Raw genomic sequence first — 20,587 nt, forward strand, 5'->3', positions numbered from 1 at the left:
GCCAAGTCATGGTGTCTTGAAGGAAAATTTTAGGGCTGATTTGAAGTATAAGTTATTATGTATTCAAGGCTAAGGTCAGATTGGATCCTATAATTACTTTGAGTTGGTTCTTACCAAGGATTGGTGTCCTCATCTTCTTGACAAGCTAGAGCCTAAAATTTTTGTAAGTTTGTTCTTATAGAGGATTGGTGTCCTTGCAAGAGATTGTAAAAATTAAAGATTCTTTTCAAATATTTCTTTATCAATTTTTTTTTTCCACTTTAATATATGTGTTCATACATTATGGATGATTGATTATGTGATGTGAAATTAGTTTCAATATTAATTGAGTGAACAATTGTCAAAAATAACAAAATATTGATTCACTCCCCTCTCAATATTTCAAAAAATTGGTATCAGAGCATGCTTCTTGAAGAACAATCTAACAACTAGAAGAAGAGGTTACAAGGGCCATGTCTAGTCACACAATATCAATCAAAATTACTTTCTTTGATGGAATTTTTTTTATCTTTTGGATGACAAGAATGGGAACACATATGATGTGTCTTAGTGCTGAAGTTTAGTAATCTATTACAAATGGATATAACATCCCATCCTATCCTCCAAATGATCAAGATTAGAGAAAGGTTTATGCCTCCAATGAAAAATATATGAACTCCATTTAAGTTTTTTCATATTTATCATTTATTAGAGTTATGAAGTGTGAATAAGCTAAAGAGTAGTGGGACAAGGTTGCAAGAAACTATGATGAAGATGAAAAAGTAAAGAAGGAAAAACTTCACTCCTTTCAGAGATCATTTGAAAGACTGAAAATGAATGATGAATATGTTGCTACTTATTTTATTCAAGTCTATGAAATGGTTAATTATCTCAAAGGATTAAGTGAATAAGATAGAAAAACAACAATTATTAAAAAAAATTGATGTCTCTTCCTTTGCCTTTTAATGGCAAGGTCTCTTCCATAGAAGAATTAAAAGATTTGGCTAATTTGAAAATGGACTAGCTTCAAGAAATTCACACTTTATACAAAACTAGGATGGTAAACTCATCACATAAAGAAGAAATGTTTAAAGAATCTAAGAGGTCAAGAAAACGCAAGTCTAACAAATGTTTGATTAATGAATCTGATATAGAAATGGCTCAACTAGTGATAAACCTAAAGAGAAAATACAAATTCAAAGGTAGTTTATCAATAATATATTTTAACTATGGAAAGATAGGACATTTTCTACTAAGTGTTCTTAGAGGGAAGATAGTGCAAATGAAGAATAACCCAGAAAAGGGGTCTTCAGAGGAATTTTTTGAAAAATAAAAATCCTGATTGCAAAGAAGATAATGATTTATGCAAAGAAGAAGAATATGATTATGATGATGATATAAGATAGATCTATGTTTATCCATAAATGAGGAATCTAACATAGACAAATTAGAGGGAAAAAAATGAAAAAGTAGAAGAAGAAAGAGTTGAAGGCATAGTGGATCTTAAAGTATAATTTATTAATGCATGCATTAGAACAAATTGATAAGCTTGGGAAAAATAAAAAGAGACCATCCAAGGAAATTATCTTCATAAGTACTTAAAGAGAGGAAGAAAAAGGAGTGGAAGAAGTGTTGAATAGGTAGCTAGAAGAAAAGGAAGAAAACTATGAAAAGCTTGGAGCAGAAATTGTCTCATTAAGGAAAGAGATAGATAAGCTCAACAAAAACATTAAAATATCCCAAAATACTGGAGGTTATTGTAATTCAAAGAAGGTGGGATTTGATACGGGTCAAAATATGGTAGCTAAAAAAGGTGGTCCTTCTCAAGGTGGCTAGCCCATTATCACAACCATGAACCTTGCTTGTAGAGCTCTACCTTGGAAGTATTCGAGATCCTATTGTGATCATTATTAGGTAATTCTCAACCTTTAGTTGATATTTGTGTGTTGTTGCTTGCACATATTCTTTAGTTGCTTTAGACCTAGTGGGTGCAAATTTTCCAAGGCGTGATAGTGCGATGTCTTGTTTCAGCCTAGATCTTTATTTTTGTGCTTCTATGTGTTCTTGTACCTATTGACATCTTCACATAGAGTCTAGCATTTTAGCCCCACTTTGTTTAGTTCGGTGGGTTTGTCTCCTCAACCATTTCCATTTGGACTAGTTGTGCATCCCTGGGGAAAATTAGTCATGTTTTTCCTGAAGGTGCGTGGGGTGGATACGTTACTAGACATGCACCTTGTTTGCATGTTTCTAGGGAAGAATTACTTGGTTTCATGTAGTGTTGGTGGCTTTGTAATAACTGATGTAGCGTTAATTATTTGATTGATGTAATGATGTTGAGACCATAGACATACAAGCGTGCATCCTAGGGCAGGGGGCTATGGACAACAAATTCAGCCATGTTTTGAGCAACAAGATCAAGAGATAGTAGATGTATATCATTCTCTGACCTCTCCTAGTATGAGGAAGGATATTCAATACTTAGAACATGTTTGCCATGACATATAGGTTTTTTCATACTCTAAACTGTTAGATGAGGTTGCTCACTAGTTACTTGAGCTTATTCTTCATAATTTTTATGACTGCCTCACATTTATAATCAAACTGAAAGTGAATCTTGGATTTTATGTTTCTTTAATATTACTAATGTATTTCTTTCAAAATATAAGCACATGATTAATTAATGTATTTCTTTCTAAATATAAACACATGATTAATGATATTAATTATAATTAAATGTAATTGAATTTGATTTATATTATAAATTAAAACGAGGCGTCACATTTTAATAATGTATAAAAAAAAACATCTACAACATTAATGTATAGATGAACCATAGAAATACGGTAGATGAACAATATTAGGAATATATGATTAGATTAGTAACTATTCATGGAGGGGTAGAAATAAACAAAGGTATTCAAAATTCCACATAAAAATTAAATACTTAAGATATATGGTGATTAAAATAAGGATTTTAAAAATTGTAAACACGTATTGGAGAGGGGTTATTAAAAAGACTTCCAGTGGTATTTTTCAGTATGTTTTCTTTAATATCCCATCAACTAAATACAGAAATTTACTAAATGAATTCTCTATAATAGCGACTAATATTCAAAATTGAACTTCTTTTAGTATATTTAAACTCATCAATTTAAAAATCCACTTCCTAAAAAATATTGATATCAGGAACACCAACAAATATTGCAAAATTTCACATGAAAGCTTAACTTGTGAACTTTACATCAATGTTCAGACATATAATGCATCCAATGTAATGAAACACTGGACCCGATTTTGAATGTTGATACTAGAATTTGATGAATAGGAGTTTTGATCTCACGTTTGTCTATCAAAGTTCCAAAATCAGCAATCTTGACATCATAAGCGTTTGCAACTCCAGATAAGATTTTCATCCGCTGTGATTTTCCATCCTCATTCTTATGTGGACAACCTCTTTCTTTTTCTTCGTCTTCATCAACTTGCATGCACCCAGCAGACCTCCGAGAACATTAGTGGTATACATCCACAGATATTATCAACAATATTCACACGTTAAGTAATGAAGAAAAGACGCTGCTCACAAAATTATTACTGCATCTATAGGAGGGCTTCATTCGTCGGAGTTACTGCAGTCATTGTCCGGAATAATCATATTGTATTGGAAAGAAATGAAAGGGCAGTTACCACGATTAACAAGGGTCATGCATACATGAATACGTTGAATAGAATGTAAATTGTTGCAATGAGGTCCCTCTCTTATGGGTATGATCTAAAGTTACTGTTAAACTTGGCACTTCTGCATAAAATACAATTATTGCGGTCAGCAATTTTGCAACTCCCATCTATCGAAGCAGGAGCTCAACCATTGGAACAAAATGCTTGTACTCAATGTGTTCATGTATGCATCATCCTTGTTGATTATGGTAACTGCCATTCCCTCTTTCTTTTGTTTAATGCCCTTCTAATAATATGCCAGTAACAATTCCAGAATGTCTTTGTAAAAACTCTCGACAATGTTGCCAGTAACCGATGTATTCGAACTCCTACAAAACACCCACACACGAGAGATAACACCCACAACATACAGTTGAGCAGAGTTATGTGTAAGGAAAGTCGGAAAACCCTCCAGTCGATTTCAGTTTCCGCTAGATCTGCATCATAACCCTAAATCTTAAGCCTAATCTAAATAAGCAGCTTCAACATTGCGTCAATATCAAGAAATGTAAAACTCATAACTATGAAATGTTACAGGGGAGAAAGATATAATATTCACTGCTGAGAAATATCTATCAAAAGCTGATGAAAATCAGAAAAGGCGAAATCCTATCTTTGAATCCAAGTTCCAGCGACCAATCGGATAGTATCCCCAAGCGCCATTCTCTCGTCGAAGGAGAATCGCGGAAGTAGAAGCAATCCTCCTCCTCCTGACTGTAGCGCTCAACCGTCTCCATCGATCTAATCTAAAGAAAGGAGAACAGAAATACAAACATGTGCGGAGAATGTTTAAAACACTAAGCAGTATCAGGAAAACAACGGCTAGAAAGAAAAGAATAAAAAACAACACGTGTTAGATCTATTTAATAAAAAGTACATAGAAGGCCCATATAAATAGCAAATTGAAGCTGCCATGGATAGGTGTGATAAGTATGTGTTATGTATTAAAAGACGTGGTAAAATAAACATATAAACATGAACATTCACACAAAATAAACATATAAACATGAGCAATCACACAGTATTCAGATCTGTGAAAAACATCAAGAAATACGGAAAATATAATTTTGGGGAGACTAACGAAATTCCATAGTCTTTGGGAAAAACTCTGATCAAGCTTGCCTGGAAATTTGCTTAAACCTGGCCCCCTACATTAGCCTGGGAGCCTGGCACAACCCTTGGTCCGCACATTCGCATGCTGAACCCTTAGCAGATTGCAAATACTGTGTTAAATCTGCTTACTGCAAAGTACATAAAAAAAACCATATAAATAGAAGAACTATATAAATAGCAAATGGAAGCTGCCCTCGATAGGGATGATAGATAGGTATTAAAAGACAAGGTAAAATAAACATATAAATAGGAACATTCACACAGTATTCATTGCTAAATCGTTGACCCCTTACATTAGCTTTGGGAGCTTTGCTCAACCCTCAGCAGATTGCACTTTAAAATAGAGACTAATAAGCTTATTTATAGGCTTCTTTTCGAACAAGAATAACTGTAATAAAACCATGGTCCGCAAAACTACTAGCTATAGACTATCAATCCCGAGTCCACGTTAATCTTAATATTATGGATGTTAGGAGATGAAAGATGTTGACTGAGTTTACAACTAATTAATTTAGATATATCTTAATTTTAATTTTGGATCTACCAAACACTCAGCGGAGTCAAATCTCTTTTCACTTTAAAAGAACTTTTTTTCTCAATAAATTTAATCCCTCTCAGTCTTTGATAGATCCGAAGATCTAAAGTAGTTTAATTATTGAAAATTAATAATTATAATTAATAATTTTAATATTTTATTAAGTTTGTTTTTCAAGGAATCTAATCCTTCTTCATAGATCCAAAGATATAGAGTGGTTTAATTATTAAAAATTAGAAATTAAAATTAATAATTTTATTATTTAATTAAGTTTGTTTCTCAAGAAATTTAATCCTTTTTGGTTATTGATAGATCCAAAGATTTAGGGTGATTTAACTATTAAAAATTAATAATTATAAAAGATCTAGAGTGGTTTAATTATTAAAAATTAATAATTATAATTAATAATTTAATTCTTTTTATTTGAGTCTTCACTCAAAAGCAGTTGTTTTATTGAGAAAATAAAGATTTAAAAAGGTAATGACAAAATATTTTTATTTGTAAATTAAAAATCGTATTGAAGTAAGATTCTATCATAAAAGTTAATTGACAACAACTCAGAGAAGTTAAATATAAAAGTTTAAATTAATGATAAATAAGAGGAGTTATATATCGATACAAACAAATAAGAGACATTATGGATGAAATTGCAGAAATAGTTATACCAACAAAGATCTATTTTAACTCAAGATCTATAAAGCATTCAGATGGATCAATTCTCTTTTCAGTGTAAAAGAGTTTTTCATCTCAAGAGATTTGACCTCTCTCTGAGCTTGGTAGATCTAGAGTGAAGATAGATCTATGCTAGTTTCTAGAGGCACTCTCCAATCAAGTCTCCAATCAAGTATGGTTGAGATGTTGTAATGTCCAGTCTTGTCCTTTAGTGTTTAAAATTTCCACTAAATCAAATTATATAAAAACAAAAATAACAATAAAAGAAATTAAAAGATAAAATAATTAATAATATCAATAATTAATTAAAACATTTTTACTTCTTAAAAAATTAAATAATAATAATAATAATAATAAATAATTATAAGCATAATTAATTATACTTGATAATTAAATCAATTTAAACTCAAGATCTATCCAAGCAGAGGCATCAAATCTTTGAGCTGCAAACATTTTAGAGTAATAGATCTAGGTTATTTAATTATACTTGAACCCAAAGATGTTATTCATTGAGTATGGACGAGATGTTCTAATTTCTTTTTGAGGTGCAAACATTTTTTTAGGGTAAAAGATGGATCTAGGTTGTTTAGTATCTCTATCTATTGAGTATGGACGACATGTTCTAATTTCTTGTCCTGTCTATTCTGTTAAACATTTTGACTCAAATGAAATTAATAATTTAAATAAAATTGAGGTAAATTGCTTAATTTACCATTCACAATTTCTTGTCTATCTATTCTGTTAAACATTTTGACTCAAATGAAATTAATAGTTTAAATAAGATTGAGGTAAATTGCTTAATTTACCATTCACAATTTCTTGTCTTGTTTTGTCTAATTCTGTTAAATATTTTGACTCAAATGAAATTAATAATTTAAATAAAATTGAGGTAAATTGCTTAATTTACCATTCACAGTTTTGGCAACTCCTAGTTTTTCCCATCATATTTTTCTCTATTGTAGTCTCCTTAAAAGATACTATTTAACTTTTTCTATGTAAGATGAAGCATAAACTTTGCCCAATATACTTTGTTTTTTTTTTAATTACTTATTTTTAGAGTTTCATTTTACATCTAATATATCTAACATGCAAAATCAAATTTAAAAGATATAAAAGTAGTTTGATTTTTGTTTTGACTCACGCCACTAGAGTTGATCAAGTCCATTTGTGCGGGTGTGTTTGGATCAAAACTTTGAAAATAACATTATATAGTGAAAAGGGATGATAAATATTCCAAAATCATCTCTAGTCAACAATATTTTCATTTTCTTGAACTAAATTTATTTTTTATAATATTTTTATTATTTAAATTCATCTGAAATATGGGATTTAGTTCCAACCAAAATTTAATTCAAATTTCATGAAATTAAAAATTGCAAAAATGGAATTAAATTATTATTTTTTTATATATTTTTCCCATGTGAGCATCACCCGAGGCAATGAGTGCTAAGTGGACTATTTAAAAATCATGAGAAATTAATGAGTTACAACTACCTCTCATGGAAATGGGTGCTAAGTGGACTATTCAGAAATCATGAGAAATTAGTTAGTTATGACTACCGTCATGGAAATGGTCATAGATGAATGACTTACTTAAAACAGTTAAATCCCCAAAAATGATATCTAAATTAATTTATATTTTAATTTAACATAAATTGATTAAAATTAATAAAATAATAAATAAATTTATATTAATAAATATTTTTCTTTTAAACATAAAACTAACCTAGATCCTCTTTAAGTTTGGATCTACAAAATACTAAGAGATCAAATTTGTTAAAGCTCAAATCTCTCTTTGAGTTAAAAAAACATTACAAATATCTTCCCTAACATTACAAATCTCTACAGATGGCTTCGGTACGTGCCTCTCTACCAAATAAAATATGACAATGATAAAATTACCGAAATAGTTATGTAGAAGACATGGGAGATAAACAATAATTATATATTTATTCAAATAAGAAAATAGAATAATTATTTTTAACATAATTGTTAAGATAATCTATCATTATGCATTCACTAGTTTAGATCTATTTTAACTTTTGCTCTATGGAGCATTGAGTGGGATCAAATTTCTTGAGGTGCAAATCTTTTTTTGAGTGCAAAACTTGAGGAAAAGTTTGTGCCTCAAGATAATTGATGCCTCTGGCACTTGATAGGTCCTGGTTTAAGATGGATCTGGGCTGGTTATATAATAGTACATAATATCTATATTTGTATATGTTAGAGATAATGGAGAATATCCTAGAATAGTGAATTGGTTCACGATACCTCAGGATAGGAATTAGTTTCTATTTCTTAGGGTATGGTTCTAACTTCCCTAAAATCATGTGTGCTATTTAATGTGTGATGTACATGGACAATGTAGAGCGTTCTGCAGAGCCAGACTCTCCTGGTTCAGACTCTCTGTCGTAGAGCTAACCAGTGGCTGCTTTTTATTAATTCAAACATCGGTTTTTAACATGGTATTAGCGTTTCACAGTCGAGGAACCTATATGTTGAGTGAAGGATTTGAAAGGCGCACCTGAGGTGAAATCGTCGCGTGGTTTTGGGGAAAAAATTCCTTCGGTTCCACTGTGAGACTTCCCGCATTTTATTTTGGACGACCGTCGCGAATTCGTGTTGAATAATTATGCCAACCATTGTGAATCCAAGTTGGCTAATCACGCTGTTGTAGGGAAAAGTATCCGATTCGGATGACCCTATCCCACTCTAAGGGTGATAGTACCTCAGCAACAACTGTAAAGAAAACTACTTAAGGTTTACTTCTTTATGAAAACAAGAGAGAATGAAGAAATGCACTAACCGTTGCCTTGCGCTTAATGTCGAATCCCAACTCTTCTCTTTGCTTGCTTGCTCCCAGCTCCTTGCTCTTTTACTGGTCCAGCTACAATGAGATCCTGTAAAATAACAAAGAAGGAAACTACAAGAAGCATGCAATCATAACTGATTCAAGGATTAGCATAAATCAAATATACAATTATCACAACACATCATTGAAACAAATGTATATAGAAGAACCTCAATAGCTTTTATTAATAGAAGAAGTAAAGTTCTGAGAGTGTTACAACCATTGAAGGCCCCAATCCAGCAACACCTCCCAGCAGAAAGAATTTCTCCTCTTCACCTCCTTCAAGCAATCACCCAATAGTTCTCTAGTGAAACCAACAGCATATCGTTACTTTGCACAAAATTCCAGCCTCCTGAGCTCATAGGAGAGAGCTCAATATATAGATGAATTGAGAAAGGATGAGTCAGCTTGCAACTGATGTGTAGCTGCCTTGTGTCCTCTCTCTCTTCAGTTGATCTTCAGTTCTTGAGTCCACTTGGAGAACCTTGCTTCCACTTGGAGAAACAGAGCCTCTGACTCATCACAAGGCGAAATCCCTGATCCAAGTGTCATTTTTGGAAGATTCCAGAGCAATGACTCAGTGTGCCACTTGTCCCATCTTGTTCAGCGCAGGTGGCCTTTGTTCCACTTGCTTTGCAACGCAGGTACACCATGGAGGAGTTGAGTTTCAGCGCAGAAGCCTAGTGGAGCACCTGCTTTGATTTCAAGATTTCTTGTTTTTGAGTGTTTTCAGGTGGAGAACTGATCTGAGAGCTGTTGGTTTGCTGACCTTGTTCCTCTAGGGGTAGGAACATCATGTTTAGGGACTTTGGATCCCTTGGATTATTGACAATTCATGCCTGATGCTGCAAGGCACAAAATTGTCTATAACAGATGCCCCCTAAAGTATGAGGTCGTTTATCGGGTGAAATGCTTTATTAGGAGGATCCGAAGTTCATTCAATCTGCTGAGAAGTGTCCTGTAATAAGATACAATACAATACATTATTTTTCATACTTTTTCATGATCTAGCTGAGGCGGGCATTCCCATGCTCAGCTTTATAAATTCATTTTGGTACATAGAACAGATGATCGTCTGATGGTAGACTGATAATTCTCTGCTGAAATTATCATCCTTTGAGAAGGATGATCATCTGCTGCAATGATGTACATATCAAATGTCTTTATATCCTGAATATATATCGCAGCCCGGATGGATGAAACTAGATCCGGGGTCTTCAATCTCTTCCGATCTTCACTCGATGTACAAGTCGATCCATGTGAGAATTTCTTGAAGTCGAACATGGAAAGACATCGCTTGATTACCGGTCAATGATGTAAACCGTTAACAAGCGCGAGAGGAATCACCGATAAGGATGATGACCCTCAAGGTACAACAGTACAATTCACATGGTGGGAATAAAGGACTTGGCGTCGACCACCATGCAAAATCTTCTGGTCGAAGGTCATTGATGTATACCTATCGCCGGAAGTGAAAAACTTGCCATTGAGGCATGCAAGCTTCAAAGTACTGAAGGGGTTGTTCCTAGATCAACTCCTTGGATAATGAGTTGATGTCGACAAGGAGCGATCCGTCAAAGGAGGGCCTTAATGAATCCCACATCAGTGACACGGAACAGAGCTAATGATTGTGATGAGGTGAAAACAAACTGTGATGTATGATTCAGGGTGGCGGTCATGAAATGGATGAAGGACAATGTATGGTAGTGGATGGGACACGGTTGACTCTTTGCAGAACAACTTCTCTTGAACATATAACGACACTGATGTGATGGATCGGTAGCATTACCCCAAATGTGGATGGTGTGGCGAGGACCATGGTGATGAGACCGGTGAATGAAACAACCCAACCCGATGTGATACGGAGGACAAAGTGTCATGTTCAAGAGCGACTTGCTACCATTAAAGCTGTGAGGTTCTCCCAATTTTTCCCCAGTCATTGCTGACCAGTACCTCTTTATTTTTGTCAAGCTTGAGGAGGATAACATATGCTTGTTCTATAACCTGCCCTTCGGGCAAGCCCATCGCTATGTTTTAACAAGCCTAGCGATAGGGAAACTCGTTCTCGTCTAAAGACAAGTTTGTCGCTATTTAATGAATTTAACGAGTCTAACGACAAGGATAACTCGGTCCTTTTCATTTTTAGAGAGTCTGAAAAGGTACATAAAGTCAACTCCAAAATTCCTTTTTCGTCATCTAATCCCTTAAGTCCGAAAAAGTATAAAACAATACAGAAGGGATGAATTTTCGATTGCTTTAACGAGCCGAACAAAACAAGCGCTCGATCTTTTTGTGCAATAATCCCTCATGTCCAAAAAGATTAAAATCTAGAGGAGGGATAACTCTTCCGGTCACTTTAACGAGCTGGAAGGCCAAAACTCGGCAAACTTTTCATATTTTACGAGTCAGTGAAAAGAGCTCAAAGAAGACTCGTCTTTTGAGGAATGAGTGATAAACAGGGATAGCAGCAGATTCCAGGTACAGGTTGGAATATTCCAATCACGGCAGTGTCACAAGGATGGCTAAGTGAAATCACTCTTCGCAGCTGTTCCTCAAAATGGGTAAACAAACATATGGAGATGAACGATTGGCCAAATGAACGGATGGAGGTGATGGCATATAAACACGACCAATGGCTTTTAATATGGCAGTCAAAGGTTACATTTACCAAGGTTATTTACCGGTTCATTTTTTCTGGGTGAGCTTGAACTCTAGGGGAAGATTGCTCACAACTTATGTTTATTTTTTAACGAGCATGAACTATGTGCTAAAACTGCTCGGATCTTGCATTTATTTTTTAACGAGCATGAACTATGTGCTAAAACTGCTCGAATATACCAGTCATAATACAAGGAACGCCTCAGGTGAGGTAGTCATATTTAAGGAGCTATACCTCACTAGTTACTCCAATTTGGCAAGTTTTAACTTTTGCCCCACATCCTTTCTTTATGCAAGCTGGAAACGGCTAATCCTACGAGTTTAACGGGTTAGACCTACAGGTTTAAAGGGAGGACCTAAAAATTTAAAAAATAAATAGTCGTCCCATGCTTGCACTCCAAAAGGTTTGCATGCCCCAAAGTATAAAGTATAATTTCGAGGCGCTGCCTCTTACTTATTATCCGAAAAATAGTTCTGTTCGCTGCCGCAAACTAAACCCCTTTTTCCGGCGATGTCTATCACTAGGTTACTAAAGATGGTGACCACTTGTTGCAGCAATTTCATCTCTTTCTTTGGAGGCTACCCCTACTTATCCTTCAAAACATATGTTTTAATGGGTGAGGCTTGCCTTCAAAGATGGTGGCTACTTGCCGCCACAAATGGATCTCCTTCCTCGGTATCCTAATTATCTAGACAAGGGGAGCGAGAAGCAGATTATCTCACTCACATAACTTTGACAAAAGAATCTTATTCTAGAACAACCCTCTCTTCCTTCTTTTGGACGGGGTACGGACTAGTCATATTCTTCTGCGGAAATCAACTTTATACCCAAGGTTTCCTCTGCCCAAGGCAGGCCAGGGTGCATGCCCCCTGGGTCCCAGTTATATCTTTCCGAATCACTCGCATTCATCGGGAAGTAGAACCGGGGGTGGAGGCATTTCTTGAGTGAATAAGCCGTTTAGGGTTGGTATTTGACTATTTGCGATGCGAGATCCCAGAAATGAAAGTTAGTCCACGAGCTTGACCATCTTTCCTTCGTGTGGAAAACACATTACTCTAAAGAGTGAGGAGACTATTGCTCCCATGCAATATATATAGTCCCGTCCAAGGAGTAGGTTATAATCCAAGGGTCCTTGGACGACCATGACATTCATATGAACTGTCTTCTTCCTCAATGTAATGGGAACATTGGGGAGAATCCCTAACGGGCGACTAGTTCCTTTATCAAAACCCGATAGATTTCTCATCTCAGGTAAAAGCGCCGGGGAACCCAGTGCTTTCCAAGCAATGGAGGAAAGGATACTTACAGATGCCCCTTCATCAATGATGGTTCTAGCCATTACCATTCTATAGATTTGGACAATGATTCTGAATGGTATACTGGCTGGTAACCGGGGTCTGCCTAGTTGGTTCCAATCAAAGGATACAACCAGGTTGCTTGGTGGTGGGACCGAATACACGGCCGGATACGACCCTGACGATGTTCCTTCTTGTGATAAAGGAATGGGCACATTGCCCTGATGCTCATCAGAGTCTGTGTTGATGAAAAGAATCTGGACGGTGTCATCCTTATTCTCTTCAATGAGGGTGTCATTTGAAGATGAATCTTCAACGACGGTGTCATTTGAGGATGAAACCTCTGAAGGAAGAACCGGGTCAACTGCCGTTTCGACCTTTAGACTTTCGTCTGGTCTGGATTCAGCAGGTTCATTCTCAATGACTGACACTTCAGCTGACCACTTGAGCGGGCCAGCTGGATTTTCAACTATCGAGGGATTAGGCACGAGTTTTTGGTATCCAGGAGGAAGTCGTAACGGTGATACCGGACGATCTTCCAAAACTCTCTTCGCCTCATCTAAGAATGGACATCGGTGGATGGCATGATCGCCTTCACACAACATACAGGGTGATCTTGGTCTCCCTTTTCGTCCTTCACTCTCGCTAGTTGACGGATTGCAATCAACATGACTACCAGAGGTTGATGCTACCGGATTGTGCAACCTGGGGGACCAGTCCTTTAGTATCCGGGGAATACAAGGACAATCACGATGGAAGTGGGTCCCTTTGCAAATGACACATGGCGATTTAGGCCCGGTCGGTGCAGTGTGTGGATTTTTGTCAGATGTCTTTTGCTTGCCCCCAGTCGCCTTCGCCATAGGCCCCTTCTGCTTCTTTTCTTTCTTCTTCTTTTCCTTCTTCTCCATGGGAGGCTGACTTTTGCCGGCTCTACCTTGTGAAGATGAAGGATCAGAGGAAGAAATGTAAGAAGTGGAAGGCTGGTGGGCAGCTCTAGACTGGTCTGACTGTTGATTCGACTGCTCAGGATTTGTGGCTATTTGAACTACATTAGTTGAAAAGAGCCATACAGGTAGGCCAATTGTCAATCCTGGAAGTGACAATGTGGCCATATGAGGCGCACCAACATCTCCCCAAGAGGAGAAGGGATTGGGACTTCCACCAAGGTGACTTCCTTGGTTGGTGGGCTCCATATTTTTCAACTGAAAGATCAACGTGGGAATAAGAGGTGATTATGTTCCGTTTAAAATAAATTTTATTAACGACGCTTTAGACACAACTTTGCTTTTTCATGTTTTAAGAGTCGAGAAAAAGCTAAAGATGACTCTAGTCCCCTTCGATGTTTTAACGAGCCCGAAGTGACAAATGCTCGGATGGACTTTTTCAGTTATAGAGTTTGAAAAAGGCCAAAAGAAACTGCTCTAGAGTTCTAGGCAGAGGGTGTGCCAAACTTTTCGCGAAACCACAGAATATGTTTTACGGTACGGGTGGTCGATCTTCGTGAATGCTGTGTTCACTGCATCGCGATTAGTAGGGCGGCCGACACGGCTTCCTATGGATAAAGGCTTTGTTCCTATAGGGGTCTCCCAATATATACGCGACGGTACGTGGGAGCACAAGTCCGTATTAGTGCCACCAACTCTCAGGAGGAATCACCCACCTTCGTAGAGATCGACAGTCACTATGTTTAACGACGCCGGAACACGTCTCTACCTAGACCTCTATGTGTTTGCGTTATGTTACAAAGCGTTGTTATGTAAATTGAATTTATTTTAATGTTGATCTTGCTTAGCAGTTTGCCTTTAAGGATCACCACGAGATGTATGTAACAAATTCCTGAATGCAGTCTAAGATGAGAAGCAAACTTTTCAATCTTTCAACTTTGAAAATCTTAACTACTGAGGAGAAGAAAGGCAAATCTTTTCACACAGATCATAGAGCACACACTAATGCAAAATTTCCTAAATCAGCATGTAAACAGTCAAATGCAAAATGCACAATGCATGTATTTTCTTTTCCCTTTCTTAATGTTGATGTATTACAAAAAGAAAGTTGTTATATAACTTTGATTTCGATTTAAAGCGAAAACAAACAAGCTTGTCCAAAATCAAAAGACACCTTAAGATTTACTTGTTTAATCACTCGAAATACATGAAATCAAACCATAATGACGAAAGTAAAAAGACTAATCAGCTATGGACAACAAACAAGCTAACTCTTTAGACCAGCAAAATGCCTAACACAGGTTCAGATCTAAGAGGCCAAAGCAAGACTAGTTCACTTTCGTTATGGGAAATTGTAAATGATGTAAGAAATACAAAAGAACAAGTACAATTTCGTTATATAACAGAGGCGGAATGATGGCAAGTAAGGTTGGTTTCAGAACAGGTACAAGACTGGTAACTGGCAGCCAAATTTATAGTGAAAACAGGCAAGAAAAAGGGAGGAAACCCCAACTGCCCTAGGCAAAATTGGGCCAACGCAGGTGCTGCACAGCCAGTCTGGCTCTCAGCGCAGGTAGCCCCTTCGGGACCTGCGTTGCAAAGCAGGTAGCCTGTGTACTACCTGCTTTGGAAAACGAAAGTTGCGTTTTCTCAGTTTCCGGGTCACAATTTTCTAAAACATGTACAGTTTTTGCTCAAATCAGAAGCAATCAGTCAAGCACACACAAAGGGATGATTAGGAGGATGAAAAGCTATCACTAAGAGCTTACAAGGATCCTTGTAGATCAGCTCTTCAAATCATGAACATGCTCAGAAATGAGCCAGAGTAGCTGCCCTCTACTTCGCTTTTGATATAGTCAAAAGCTTTTCGATTTGGTACTCTTTTGTTCAGGAAATGAATAGCAAAATACTACAAACAATCAAACAGATACGATCCCCAGCGGAGTCGCCAATTTGTTGTAGGGAAAAGTATCCGATTCGGATGACCCTATCCCACTCTAAGGGTGATAGTACCTCAGCAACAACTGTAAAGAGAACTACTTAAGGTTTACTTCTTTATGAAAACAAGAGAGAATGAAGAAATGCACTAACCGTTGCCTTGCGCTTAATGTCGAATCCCAACTCTTCTCTTTGCTTGCTTGCTCCCAGCTCCTTGCTCTTTTACTAGTCCAGCTACAATGAGATCCTGTAAAATAACAAAGAAGGAAACTACAAGAAGCATGCAATCATAACTGATTCAAGGATTAGCATAAATCAAATATACAATTATCACAACACATCATTGAAACAAATGTATATAGAAGAACCTCAATAGCTTTTATTAATAGAAGAAGTAAAGTTCTGAGAGTGTTACAACCATTGAAGGCCCCAATCCAGCAACACCTCCCAGCAGAAAGAATTTCTCCTCTTCACCTCCTTCAAGCAATCACCCAATAGTTCTCTAGTGAAACCAACAGCATATCGTTACTTTGCACAAAATTCCAGCCTCCTGAGCTCATAGGAGAGAGCTCAATATATAGATGAATTGAGAAAGGATGAGTCAGCTTGCAACTGATGTGTAGCTGCCTTGTGTCCTCTCTCTCTTCAATTGATCTTCAGTTCTTGAGTCCACTTGGAGAACCTTGCTTCCACTTGGAGAAACAGAGCCTCTGACTCATCACAAGGCGAAATCCCTGATCCAAGTGTCATTTTTGGAAGATTCCAGAGCAATGACTCAGTGTGCCACTTGTCCCATCTCGTTCAGCGCAGGTGGCCTTTGTTCCACTTGCTTTGCAACGCAGGTACACCATGGAGGAGTTGAGTTTCAGTGCAGAAGCCTAGTGGAGCACCTGCTTTGATTTCAGGATTGCTTGTTTTTGAGTGTTTTCAGGTGGAGAACTGATCTGAGAGCTGTTGGTTTGCTGACCTTGTTCCTCTAGGGGTAGGAACATCATGTTTAGGGACTTTGGATCGCTTGGATTATTGACAATTCATGCCTGATGCTGCAAGGCACAACATTGTCTATAACACGCGCCGACCGTGTAAACAAAAAAAGGGGGCTGTGTCTTGGTGGTGGCTGCTGAGAGAAGGCTGCGTGGAGGTTGAGGTCTGCTGAGAGAAGGCTGTGTGACCCTATACGTGGTTCCTCATAGGACTGCCATGGAGAGCGCGTAGTATGGTGGAGACTTGCTCGGAGGCCACATGGAGAGGGTGTGCAGACTGCAAGGGATCAACCAGTGGTAGAGGCTGTTGAAAACACCAGAAATTGGACTCACGAAGATCAACGATTTCTGTCTTTGACATAGATTTGGGGTAGATCTAACTTATATAATTTTTTACTTGTCAAATAATTTTTTTTTTTTAAATTGTCAAGATGAATAATCAAATAATTGAAGCATACTTGAATGAGCATAAGAAGTTCGATGGCTCCAATTATGCGAATTGGAAATTCAAGATGCAGACCCTACTAGAAGTTCATAGTGCTTGGACGATTACAAATGGGGATGAGTAGAAGCTAGTAGCTGAATCAGCATCGATCCCAGATTGGGAGAAGCGAGAAGGTAAAGCAAGGACGCTGCTGAAGATGTCAGTGAAGGATTGCATCATACCACATATCAGAGAATGTAAATCAGCAAGCGAAATTTGGGGAATATTGAAGGATTTGTATGAGATCAGGAATAAAAATCGTCTTTTGTTCCTGAAGAGCAAGATCTTATCCCTGAAGATGGAGGAGAATGAAACGCTGCTACCTTCATAGTGAGGATCAAAGATCTGAGGAACAAATTGGCAGACATTGGTGAAACAGTTGCAGATACAGATCTAGTAACCATTACCATGAATGGTGTGACCGTTGACTACCAAATATTTATCACTGGGATAAATGTGAGGGAGAAGATCCTAAAGTTTGAAGAACTAACAAGAATATTGATGCAAGAAGAAGAAATAAGATCAACTCTGAAGCTCCAAAATGTCGATCTTGCGTTGATGGCAAAAAATAACTTCTTCAAAGGAAAAGGAAATACGCAAGAACAAAATGAAGGAAATTCATAGAAAAGACCAAATCAAACTCAAGGTATGCATTCGAATAGAAAAAAATCTGAAATTAAATTTTTTTATTGCGGAAAACTTGGTCATATAGCTAAGGAGTGTAGGAAGAAGAAATATCATCAACAATAACAGAAGAAGAAATGACATGCAGGTCATCTTGCAAATGATAATCATGAGCAGAACTTTAGATTGTTCATGGCAGACTTTGATGAGAATGTTGATGCAAACATCTGGTATGTAGATTCAGGAGCATCAAAACATATGACAGGGAACAGGCAATGGTTCGAAGATTTTAAAGAAACCAACGACAGAGCATAAATCTACCTAGGTGATGATAGAAGTCATCAGATCAAAGGGTGTGGGAAAATTTCTGTCATTTTACCTAATGGTATTGTAAGACAAATTCATAATGTCATGTATGTGCCCGGTGTAACAAAGAACTTGATTTCTGTATCCATGATTACAGATCAAGATCTTAAAGTTGAATTTTTTAAATTTGACTGTTATATTAAAGATCTGTTGGATGGTATGAAGACTATTGCTACAGGAATTCGAACAGGAGGTCTATACAAACTGGATGTGAGACCAACATCAGTTTGAGCTTTGATAACAGCGAGTTCGACTACATAAGAGTTGTGGCATCAAAGATTTGGTCATCTCAACTATAATGATTTGCTGTTACTTCAGGAAAAGGAAATGGTAAGAGATCTTCCTATGTTATAACAAGTGCTTAATGATTGTGATGCTTGTACATTAAGAAAGATGCATAGAGAGGAATTCCTTGTTCGAGTAGAAAATAAACAGAGAGACATACTTGAATTAGTGCACACAGATATTTGTGGACCCATGCAAACAAAGTCATTAGGAGGTGCACTATATTTTTTAGTATTTATTGATGATTGCACAAAGTTTTCTTGGGTATATTTTTCGAGTAAGAAAAGTCACACATTTGAATACTTTAAGTAGTTCAGAAACATGATTGAAAAGAAAATAAGGAAGCATGTAAAAATTCTCCGCTGCGATCAAGGGGGATAATACAGGAAGGATGAGCTTGTCAAGTATTTTAAAGACCATGGGATATTACAACAATTCGCAGTACGTGATACTCCTCGGTAGAATGGAGTAATGGAAAGAAAGAACAGAACATTGGTGGAATGTGCTGGGAGCATGTTGAAAGGTAAGGATCTTTCAAATGGGTTTTGGGCTAAAGCATCGAATATTGTAGTTTATTTGAAAAATAGGAGTCCCACAAAGAGTCTTGAGTTTAAAACTCCCTATGAAGCATTATATGGATTTAAACCTATAGTAAAACATCTAAGAGTGTTTGGGTCTAAAGCATTTCCCATATTCCAAAGGAAGACATAAGAAAACTAGATTCAAAAGCCATTAGATGTACCTTCATAGGGTATTGTTCACAATATAAAGCTTATAGATTATTTAATCCCTCTACTCACAAGATTTTTGTTAATAGAGATGTCATATTCCATAAGCAGGATCATTAAGAATCTGATAAGCGCAATGAGGAATGGGATATACTGTTCTTAGTGGAAGAAGGAAGTGATGAATCAAGTGACGAACATGAGCAGCAATAGATGCAGCAGCAACAACAGCAGGAAGGAAAAGAAGAGGATGCAACAATCAAACCGAGTCTAACAAAGGGAACTGAGAACGGGTTAGAAGCTACACCAACGCTGAGAAGATCAGGTAGGTAGACTCAATTTCCTACTAGATACAGGGAAAATTCTTTCATAACTAGTATGATGAATGTAGTTGAACCTTCTAGTTATAAGGAAGCAAATGACTATAGTGAATGGAAAACAACTATGGAATAGGAATATGAATCTATAATCAGGAACAACACTTGGGAGTTGGTTGAACTTCCTAAAGGGAAACAAACCATAGGTTGTATATGGTTGTATATGTTAGTGCCTAGATTTACCTCAGCCTGAAAAGGTAGGATCCAGGGCCAACATCAAACTACGATCAGCCTAGTAGCTAGCCCTACCAGGTCAGGAGAGGGCTCTCTCCGGGTCAATCTCAGCGAATTATGATGGATGAAGGCTTGAGATGACTGAAATATCTACTGATCTTAGGCTAGGTATAAGTGCAAGAGAGTTTGATTTGATAAAATGGAGTTTGTTGGCTCAGATGGAAAGGTAGATTTTGGGTGCAGGGATTGAGGCTCAGTCCTGCAGAGATCTCAATGGGGCAAGGTATGCAATCGTTTTGGCACTTAAATTTGAATGAGATGGAAGGATTAGAAAGGTGAGGAGTTGAAGAGGGCAAGATAAATCATGGATCCTCCCCAAACAGCTGAAACCATCAAATAACTAAAGCAAACTTCAAGTAGAGCACTGCAATTTCAATGGATTCTACTTACACTCTTGTTTGTTTAGTTTAGAAGAAACAAGATAGAGAATGGCATACATAACACAAAAGAAAATTCACAATTACAAAAGAAAGCACTGTACCAAGACAAATTTGCACATGAATCCAAAATAGTGCTGCAAATCCTGGTCTCAATTCCTTAGCCAAAATGCTGATATGAGTGTACAATGAAGCTCAAGGCTTTCTCAAAAGTCCAACCCTGGAAATGACTGAGAAATTACATGATATAGACAAGCCTGAATCCTTCCCATGCCTCTAGGGGTTGAGCTCATCATTCTAGGAGCTGTTTCAACCATATCTAAACATGGAACTAAAAAATAGGCAATGAAACAACTTGCCTCTATAGAAAAGGAAACTGATTCATTCACTATCTTTTCACCCTTTAGTGAATGAATCTACATGGATGAG

Source organism: Pinus tabuliformis, chromosome 1_2, assembly GCF_031772625.1.
Source record: "Pinus tabuliformis cultivar Carrire ecotype Pingquan chromosome 1_2, CPIR1, whole genome shotgun sequence".
Lineage (NCBI taxonomy): Eukaryota > Viridiplantae > Streptophyta > Pinopsida > Pinales > Pinaceae > Pinus > Pinus tabuliformis.